The sequence below is a fragment of the Capsicum annuum genome, chromosome 2 (genome assembly GCF_002878395.1).
Source record: "Capsicum annuum cultivar UCD-10X-F1 chromosome 2, UCD10Xv1.1, whole genome shotgun sequence".
NCBI lineage: Eukaryota > Viridiplantae > Streptophyta > Magnoliopsida > Solanales > Solanaceae > Capsicum > Capsicum annuum.
The window spans coordinates 43,025,911-43,037,285 of record NC_061112.1 but is presented as its reverse complement, the minus strand read 5'-3'; positions in this window follow the sequence as shown (position 1 = coordinate 43,037,285).

The following is an 11,375-nucleotide window of genomic DNA, read 5'->3' as shown; positions in this document are numbered from 1 at the left end:
AAGTAAGAAGAATTGGAGAACGATTGAGAAATATGTATTGGCGGACGGTTATTCAAGCTGGAGAAGCAGGGCACCTGCTGAATTACTTGAAACTTTGATTTTCAAGAATTTAGTGTGTCTTCTTGCTCTCCAGCTTAATTCTCCCGCCAATTCTAACATTCAAATCGCAGTTATATTGAGTTAAGGTAAGTTCTCATTAATTCAATATTCTCTTCAGACACCATTCTTTTCATGTACATGAAATTTTAGATCTACAATTACTTGCGAATTAAATAACTTCTCCTTCCAAATTTCTGATATCCAATGATTTGAACATAAACCGAACTTGTAATGCTTACAAAAATCAATCTTGAATGACTAGAAAAAAATAAATGGAAGTTTAAGAACACTCTGACTACCAATATTACATTATCATTCAGCCAGTGGGTACCGTCCTCCCAAGGCGATAAACAACGTAAAGAAAAGAATAACAAGCCAGATGATATAGTACTATATATGTACAACTTATAAATTATATTTAGATGATTGTAGGTTGTATATAGCACAGACATACCTCAAGCCCTGGATAAAAAAATTATTTAAAAATTTGTCATCCATGTGTTTTATAGATGGAACCTTGTCCTTTAAGGAACTTATCTTAGCTTCAAGTCCTTTCCCTTGTTTTTGAATGACGACAAAGAAAAGAATGGTTTCACAGCTATGAAATAGTAAATAAATCAAATTGCAACTGGCCGTCTGAAAAGTCTGAAAAGGGAAGAAAGACAAAAAACCTCCACCAACTCGTCGTCGCTGTCACCACTAAGTTGTTGTCGCCGCCGCCGCCTTCAAACTATCCAGTTGTGGTATTTTCGCCTCCACCAGCACTGAGATTATGAACCCTAGATTTTTAGAGAGAGGGGCTGTCAGATTGTTGGTTTGATTCTATATTTTTACTGGTATATTTATTTAATTTAATTATAAATCTTTCTGACTATATTAGTCGAATATATATTTAATAATATATTTAAATAATTATTTATTTTCTGTATAAGGTTCTGATAATATATTTAGTAATATATTTACTAAATTATTTATTTTTTCGGCTAAAGTAGTCGGAAACATAGTTAGTAATATATTTATTCAATTATTTATTTTTTCGACTACAACAGTCGGAAACATATTTAATAATATATTTATTTAATTTTTATTTTTTCGACTACAACTGTCGGATATATATTTAATAATATATTTAATTAATTTTTTTATTTTTGTACAAGAGACTGATTATATATTTACTTAATTAATTATTTTTTCGACTACAGTAGTCGAACACATATTTAATAATATATTTATTTAATTATTGGTTTTCAGACAATTACAGTCGGAAAAATAAAAATTAAATAAATATATTATTAAATATGTTTTCAGCTACTGTAGTTGAAAAAATAAATAATTCAATAAATATATTGCTAAATATGTTTCTGACTACTGTAGTCGAAAAATAAATAATTCAATAAATATATTACTAACTATTTAATTATTTATTTTTCCGACTATAGTGGTCGGATATATATTTATTAATATATTTAATTAATTACTTATAACCTTTCTGACTACAGATATCAGATTATAATTTTATTAATAATTAATCTTCTTAAAATATTCCGACCGAAATAGTCAAAATATTTGGTCAAAATACTATTGACAATTTTTATGTGTCTTACCCGACTACAGTAGTTGGAATATATATTTCGCAAAATTTACCATCAAATTTATTGATTGTTGTTGTTGCAAATAGTATTAGAGAAATATTTTGTAAAAATAAAAAATAAAAAATTAAGTTTTCCGACTGAAGTAATCAAAAATTAGCTACTGATTTTTTTCAATCGGAACTTTTCGTCGAAAATTTATGAATTTCTGGTTGTGTATCTTCATTGATGATGTTATTGACCACATCATTTGTTAAGTACAACCTAATTGCACTAGCAACCTTTTCATTCATTTCTTCTCAATTCTCTAGTTTCATGAATTTGGGTTTATTGAATTTGCCGCATAATGCGTTGTATAATTCTTGTTGGAGGAGCATATCTCTCATCCTTCTCTGTCATGTTGAGAAATCTCTATCAACGTTGAATTTTGCTACCTCGTTCTTTACTATGGATAATTTTCTTTCACCGAGTATAGTACGATCAACTGCAAAAAAACTATATCCATCAATAAGCAGAACTTGTCCTCTGGTACCAGTTGTTGGGGATAAATCTTGCCACAAAAATCATATTTGCGCTAATAAAAGCAATAAGTGTGAAACACAAGATACGGTTAACCAAGAAGAATAAAAAATGATAATGACACCATGATTTTTACGTGAAAATCCTTTTTAATAAGAATAAAATCACGAGTCGAGATAAGCAACTGATATCACTGTAACAAAGAATTTACTTAAAAGTCTGAGTAAAATACTTCAAAAATCACTACACACTCAAAAGAAATATTCCTTTTTGATTTTTTCATTTCACTACAATATCGCTCACACTTTCTAATTTTCCTCACAGACTAAATCCTCTGTGATGCCTCACTCTTCTTTCTCTTCTCTCTTTATTTTGATGTTCTAGAGAATGAAGATTGTCTCTCTTTTTATAGGCAAATAGATACTTGGTCTCCAACTATGCTATAGTAGCCATTTTAGTTTCCTCCACAACTTAGCCAAATTTTGACTCTAAGGGGTCGTTTGGTGTGAGGGATAAGAACAAATAATCCTGGGATAAATTTGTAGTGCTTCTTATTTGGTTGTTTGGTTGCAAAAATCTAGGATAACTTATCCCAGGATAATAATTAGTACTGGGATAAGTTATCCCTCCCTCTTGGTGGGATAACAATCCCAGGATAACTTATCCTGGGTTAAAGTAACTAAAATGACAAAAATATCCCCAGATCCTTTATATAATCACTTTTCACACCATATATAAGTAAAAGGCGGAGGGTATTTATGTAAACAAATAATTTATTCTTAGGAAGTATGAAATGCATATTATTTTTAATACCACAAACCAAACACTCAATAAAAAATAATCCCAGCATAATTACTCCCAGTATAACTTATCCCATCACAACTTATCCCAGCATAACTAATCCCGATATAACTTGTTTTCAAACCAAACTACCCGTAAGAGAATTAATCCCAGCCAAGTAAAACTTGCACATGAGATTTACCAAATGAGAATGGATCCCACAAAATTGACACCATTTATATAAAATTGTGAAAAATCTTGACAATAAACTGACACATGGGCAGAGCCATCTGTATCAAAAGATGGTCAGGTGTGCACCTTCGTTAGAAAATTATGTTGTGTATATAGGCTAAATCATTGCTATTATGAACGTGTATTTAATTTTGCATGTCTTAATACAACTAAGAAGAAAATTAGCACACTCTTTATCAAATTTCCCACCCCATCACTGACTACTAACACCATCTACAATATATTTAAAATTTTCAAAGATATTGTGAATTCATTGATAAGAATTTCAAGAATGAAATTCATTAAACTCAAATTTTGAGTTCTTCTCCAAAAGCATATATGCAGTTGGAAAAAATGGAGCAAATGACTTTGAGTCGGTGATATATAGCAAAAACTCTACGAGCTTTGCTTTATGTGCTTCCTCTCTCCACAAATAAATTAACAAGTGGTATTCGTTCTTTTCACCTTGCCAATTTACTCATCGATATAGAAAGTTTTCCAATATAATTTAGAGTGAAGACATGTTTTATGCCCTGAACTTGTCCGCTCAACTTACTTTAGCACTTAAACTTAATTTTCGTTTATTTACCCCCTTAACAATCTTTAAAGTGCATTAAAATTCTCCCTTAATTGCTCGCGTGTAAACAAGCATTGTTGGGCGCGTTAAAACTCATTTTTTGTCTATTTAATTTCATTTAGATATTCGTTTAAAGAAAAAAATGTGTATATTTGTAAAAAAAAATCACTAATATTATATTTAAAATATAATAGAATTTTAGAAAAAAATAAAAATGGACACCTTTTATTCCTTTTTCTCCAAAACATCAACAACACTCAAACTCGGCCATTAATAACCTCAAATCCATTCTCCATCAACACTCTCCTTCAATTTTTTTTATTTTCCTCCATTAAAACCACCAAAGAACAACTACAATGACACTAAATTAAAAAAAAATCTCTATTGGACACCTTTTATTCTTTCTTCTCAAAAACATCAACAACACTCAAATTCCTCCATTAACAACTTCAAAATCATGTATTTTGTGGAGAGTAAAAAAGTAAAATTTCCAAGAGAGAGAAAGACTCCCCTCTTACTAACTATCTCCTTACCCCTTGGCACCGACTTCTGCCATGGACCCAACCTTAACTCCACCACTATTACCAAACCCCTAATACCGACCACCTCAAACGAAGTACTCATGGCAGAGACCCTCCCCCTTCCCCTCTCGTATAAGGATGTAACAATGGGTAAAATCATACCCCCGAATTCAAATACAGAAATTGGGCTATCAGTCAAGGATATGAACCTTGGAACCATCGACCAAGGTATTTTGTTGTCGGAAGAGGATAAACGGAGGTTGTATGCTCCTTGGATCCACTCCATCATAATCAAACCGGCCAAATCCAATTTCAATCACCAATACCTAAAGAGGAAATTGGAAAATCTATGGAAACTCTATGAACCCCTATCCCTAGTTATTTAGGGATGGGTTTCTTTACAGCCAAACTCTCTAAGGCGAAAGTCAATCGTCAATTCTCCACGGCGGGCCTTAGTTTATCGATGGCTGCTTTATCTCAGTTAGAAAGTGGGAACCCAATTTCGTAACTAGTAATTTCAAGATGGATTCCACCGCCATTTGAATCAGGATGCCCCATCTACCTACAGAATTATATGATGCCCTCATCCTACAACGGATAGGCAATAAGATCAGACAATTACTAAAGGTAGATGCTTGCACTTCGACTGCGCTAAGGGGTAGATACGCTAAGATTTGCATCCAAATACCTCTGGATACTCCGGTAGCAGCTTCAATATCCATTAATTACCACACCCAGCCCCTCCTCTAAGAAGAAGAGGGGTTTCTATACAAGAACTACGGATGTTTAGGCCACACAACATCCATATGCTCGTACACTCTCAGAACTAAGCAGTATGAGATAAATGGGGTTGGAGCATCATCACAAACCACCTCCAGCGGATTGGAGCAGATCAAACTAGCAGAAGACAGCTCCCAGGAGTGGCAGACGGTTTACTTCATCAAAAAAAAAGAAAACAATCCAAACGAGTCACCACTCCAGCACTAACGAAACACCCACCATTAAGGTTAAAACCTTCGATGCGGTGTCAGGTAAGTTTCTAAACCCTAGTATGCCAGAGGCGGCGCCGTTGAAGTCTCATTCTTCTCCCTCCGAGGCTTCACCTGATGGGCCAGCCCAAGGTGAGCCTTCAAAGCCTAATCCAAATTCAAAACCCTCTCCAAAAAAAGTCCCTGCTAAATTGATTCACGGGCCCTGTAAAGAAAAAGCCCATCTGAATAATGTTGTAGGAGGCTCACCGAAAGGCACTTTGGGAAACAAGCCTAATTCCCATGGCTCCTCTGGGCCCATAGCCAAGACCCACTTGGGTCCTAAGGAACTCGGTCTACACTTGGGTCCTAAGGAACCCGGTCTATCTTACCAAAATTCCCCCTCCTCTAAAATTAATTCTACTCTCTTACAAACGGGAGTTAAAATAAAAGAAGCTCTTCTTTGTGGGCCCTCCTAAGACACGTAGACTTAGGTAATCATGAAACTCCACTCACAACTGCAGGAAACCTTTCTATCTCCCGCAGTGATGTGATTGAGAATGTCTCAAGTTTGGATAGTGCATTTAATGCTGGTGGAGTTCCCCATGGGAAAACTCCTCAGCTGCCTTCTCCCGCCCCTTCTCACTCTTTATATTCTGAGGTAAAAATGATAGAAATCTCTCAAGAAAGCACTCATGGATTCTCGAAATCTCTCAAGAAAGCACTCATAGATTCTCTAAACTCCAACCAGATTACCATCACTACATCCTCAGTATCCCCCCATCACCAACTAACTTCTTGGCTGGAGGTATGCCTATCCAACAAATAGTTTCTCTACACCTGGAATAAAAAGGGAGACATATCATTATTTTAATCCAGGACCCTCAATACCTGGCTCAACTAGCAATGGTGAGCCTGAACCAGGGTCTACAGATATTTGGATCCAATGTCTGGATGGCCACCCTGTTCCATGTGATCAACTCACCATTCCAGGAGGAACTGAGCACGGAGTCCCTAACCAATATCAGGAACCAGCTCAGTCTGGGACTACCTTTATTTCCACCTCACAACTCTGTAATGATGCTCTTGGGACCAGCTTTTGCACCTTCCACTGAAGAGCAATAGTCGTCTCACAGCCAGGCCCAATCACCATCCATACACTCACCCTCTCCTCATCTAATACTTGAGAGGATAGAGAGGTTGAATGCCCTAGAAGCCCCATGAGGACTTTCTTTCTCAGCTTAGGATGCCAAGAACAGAAATCCTCAATCTAGTAGAGCCCCTAAATCTAGAGTTCACAAAGCCAGTCCTGGAGATTGTGATCATCCTGATACCTCTAGCATTAGTAGGTCTAGGCACAAGAATAAGTCCAACAAACCCTATGATAGAAAAGACCTTTAAGGTAATGCTATTCTCACTCAGTAGGAAAAGGAAGACACCTTCCCTGACATCTACCTCCAACCCAAGGGGAAGGACATGGTGGCTATAACAGAATCTCACCACCCTCTTTACTCCAAGATGAAGAACTGCATTGTGCGGAATGCTAGGGGGCCAAGAATGCCAAGTTTAAAAAGCACTGCAAGGCTATGATTAATATGCACCAACCATGTATCCTTGCCTTATTAGAAACTAAGATGACCGACCACCAAGACCTTTGTGGGGAGCTAGGATACCAAAACCACATCCAACCTGAGGCCAATGGTAACTCAGGTGGGATTTTCATCATATGGAAGGAGGATTCTATCTCCATAACTTTTGTATCAAGGCTAAGGTTAAGGTTAGCTTTCCTCCCTCATCTTGGTTTTTTAGTGTTATTTATGCTAGCACAGATTTTCAATCCAGAGTTGACCTCTGGGGCCATCTCTCTCCTTTCTCTGATACTTACATCCTCCCTCAAGGTAAGAGCTGGCTAGTAGAAAGGGATTTAATGAAGTTCTTAGGGCTTCTGAGAAATTTGGAGGTTCCAGGATTAACCTTAACAGGTCTAACCTTGTTATGAACTATTTAAATTACTGTAAGCTCATAGACCTAGGATTCAGGGGTAGCAAGTTCACTTGGTCTAATATGAGATATAGGAACAGATAGTGCCTCATCCTTGAAAGGCTTGATAGATTCCTAGCAAATGAAGGTTGGGTTCACCTATACCCTAAAGCCACCATCACTCACCTCCCAAGAATCCACTCTGACCACTCCCCTCTACTATTTAATATTGGTTCTGCCCCTACTAATCAGATTAAGCCTTTTAGAGTATAATCCATGTGGCTTAGTCATCAAGATTTCCCTAACCTTATAAAAGAGTCTTTTCTAAACTGTCCTTGCATCACTGTGGCAACCTCTAACTTTGAAGACAAAGCTAACAATTAGAATAGACTTGTCTTTGGGAACATCTTCACCAAGAAAAAGCACTTGCTTGTAAGGTTAGCTGGCATCCAGAACTCTCCTGACTACCCAACCAACCCCTTTCTTCATAGTCTGGAGGCAACCCTTCTAAAAGAGTTCAACCATATCCTCACCCTAGAAACTGAGTTTTGGAAACTCAAGTCCTGAATATCTTGGCTTCTAGAAGGAGACTCTAACACCAGATTCTTCCATACCTCTACCCTCAATAGGAGAAGAAGAAACAAAATCAACTCTCTCATTGATGATAATGGCACTTGGCATTGTCAGCATGGTGTCTTCCTATTATACTAACCTCTACACTTCTGAGCATACCTTGGGGTACATTGCTACCCAGATCAACTCCTCTACTAAGGGTAGCATGAACCTCCTTAACTATGATTCCCTTCAAGTCATCCCTTCCTTGGAAGAGGTCAAAAAAATTATCTTTTTCTTCAAGCCCAATAAGGCCCCTGGGCCTAATGGATTACATCCCCTTCTGTACCAGAAATTTTGGAACACTATGGGCTCCCCCTAGTTAAATTTTGTCAAGAAACCTTCACCTCCTACTCTATGGACCCTAAAGTAAAATCTACCTATCTGTGCCTCATCCCTAAATATAGGAATTCCACTTTTATCAAGAACTTTAGACCTATAGGCCTTTGTAATACCTACTATAATCTCATTACTAAGATCATAACCACCAGGCTGAAGCCTCTCCTGGCAAAGATCATCGACCCCAGCCAGACCAGTTTCATGGATATAGGAGGGCCTCTGATAATGCCATTATTGTTTAAGAATATATTAGCCACTTCTCCAACATAAAGGGTAAGAAGGCCAACATGCTCCTCAAAATTGACCTGGAGAAATTCTTTGATAGACTGGAGTGGTGTTTCATTAGACAAGTCCTTGTCTTTTTTAATTTCCCCCAAAACCTTATCAAACTCATCTTCTCATGTATCTCTTTCTCCTCCATCTCTATCTTAGTTAATGGAGGAAAAACCACCAGCTTTACTCCCTCTAGGGGCATTAGGCAAAGGGACCCTATATCACTCTATCTCTTCTTTCTTTGCATGGAAATGCTATCCAGAAAGATCAACTATGGAGTTGACATTTTTAATTGGACACCTATTTCCATCTCCAATAAGGGACACCCTATTTCCCACCTATCCTTTGCAGATGACCTCGCTCTATTTGTAAAAGCTGATCTAAAAAACTGTCATACCATTAGTAGAATCCTCCATAATTTCAGCTCCCATTCTGGGCATAGGATCAAATTTACTAAATCTAAGGTCATTTTCTCAGCTAATTGTAAACCTGAGGACCAGGGGAACCTCACTACTATTCTAGGCATCCACCCTTTTACTAATTTTGGAAAATACTTGGGCTTTCCTATCTTCCATAAAAAGTCTGTGAAGGGTGATTTTCAATTTCTCATTGACAATGTAAACAACAAACTTGCTAGGTGGAAAACCAAATTCCTCAATATGACAGGCAGGGTAACCCTAGCGAAATCCTCCTTGGCTAGCATCCCTAATCATGTTATGCAGTACATATACCTTCCAGCAGCATTCATAAGCTTATTGACAGAACCTAAAAAAACTTCATTTGGGGCACTATTGATGTTAAGAAGAAAATACATCTTCTGGGGTGGGACACTATCACTCTTTCCAGCAGAGATGGGAGGACTGGGCATATAGAGAGCTAACATAAAAAACAAATCTCTTCTTTGAAGCTTGCGTTGGAGAATGTACTCCAATCCCACTTCTCTTTAGGCCAACACTCTCTTTTCTAAGTATAGGACAAAGACGAATACCAGTATGGGCTCCAGAACTTGGAACAGTATCTCCAATTGCTGGAGGCTTTGCAGGGATGCCCTCTTCTAGGCCATCAAAGATGGTACCAAGGTGAATGTCTGAGAGGATAGATGGGTCCAGAAATGCTCCTCTATTATCCATTATCTAGGGACCTATCCCTACACTCTATAATCATACTAAAGTCAATGATATCTGGCAAGAAGAAAGATGGGACTTCACTCCTCTGTCCTTCCAAATACCTCCCAGTATTACCCATAATATCCAAAATATCTTTCTGTAGAGCTCTCACCTGAAACAAGACACCCCTCTTTGAAGACTTACTAAGGATGACACTTTTTCTTGTAAAAGTGTCTACCATTACATCAACATCCCTGAAAAACACCCCATTAATACCTATCAGTCCTATAGCTGGATTTGACAACTTAGAGTTCCTAACAAGATCAAGACCTTCATGTGGCTCATGCACCACAACAACATTCCCACTAATTACACTCTAAGCAAAAGAGGATTGAACATCAGTACCTTTTATCACAGCTGTAACACTGATCAGGAGGATCAATACCACATCTTCTTTGGGTGCAATGTTGCCAAGACCTTTTGGCACCATCTTATTCAAAAATACCAAGGGAATTTACATCTCAATATTCTCATGTTTGACACCAACAATTGTCCCACCACCTGGAGAACTCTTAGTAATGAGGATTTTTACCCCTACACCCCCTGGGTCACCCTGCTTTCTTTCTGCTTCTAGCATCTCTGGAAGACCAGAAATGGTAATAACTTCCAAAATTCCAACTCCCACCCTTGCTTCAGGATACCTTATGCAGAAGTTGTTGAATATCACCACTTAAGGAATTCTAGTAACTATCTTTTCAAAGCTAGCATCACCATCAAATGGCTACCCCCCACCTTGAACCCCTACAAACTTAATATAGATGGATCATGTCTTGGGAACCTAGGTAGGGGAGGGATAGGGGGGGTCATTAGGAATGGTCGGGGGGACTGGGTGGTAGGTTTTAGCACGAGCTTCAGTCATGCCACTAATAACCTCATAGAACTCTTGGCCCTCAAAGAAGGCCTTAAGCTGGCCTTGGACCAGAACTTAAGACCCTTAGATATCTGAATTGACTTTATGGAAGTGATTAATATGCTGCATCATGGAAACTTACTTTATAACTCAATTATCTTCGAATACAGATCTCTACTAGAGAACTTGGGGAATCCTCCAGTCTACCACACGTATCAAGAGCAGAATAGAGTAGCGGACTAGATGGCGAAGCAAGTCTCGAAGCAAGACCTGTTTGACAAACTGCATATTTTTGCAACTCCTCCAGCTAGTATAAGAGTAGTTTTTTGGGAAGACTTTAAGGGGAAATCATTCTCCCGAGTTGTATCCAGTAATGAAAACTATAATCAAAATTCTTATATTTTTGTACCTGATTAGGTCTTGCTCTGTAACAAACTTTACATGCCTGATTAATTAATGCACATCTTCTTTACAAGAAAAAAAAACCTCAAATCCATTATCCATCAACACTCTCCTTTAATTTATTTCATTTTCCTCCATTAACACCACCAAAGAACAACCACAAATACAATAAATTAAAAAAATTTCTCCACTGAACACCATCTCAAACTTCAATTCTACTCCCTCAAAATTTGGACAAAAATTAAATTAAATTGATGATTTTGTCTTTGAACCACTAATCATCAACGAAATTTCTTTTGAATCTTTTTGTTAATAAGATAATTTTTGAATTACTTTTTAAAATTCAAAACTTGAACTAGAAATAAGAAAAAGAAAATATCACAAACCTATTTGTAGGGGTGAGGGCTGAAAAAAAAAAAGAGGTATTTTTGTGTTAACAAGTAAGGAGAGGGGCTGAAAGGGGAGAAAG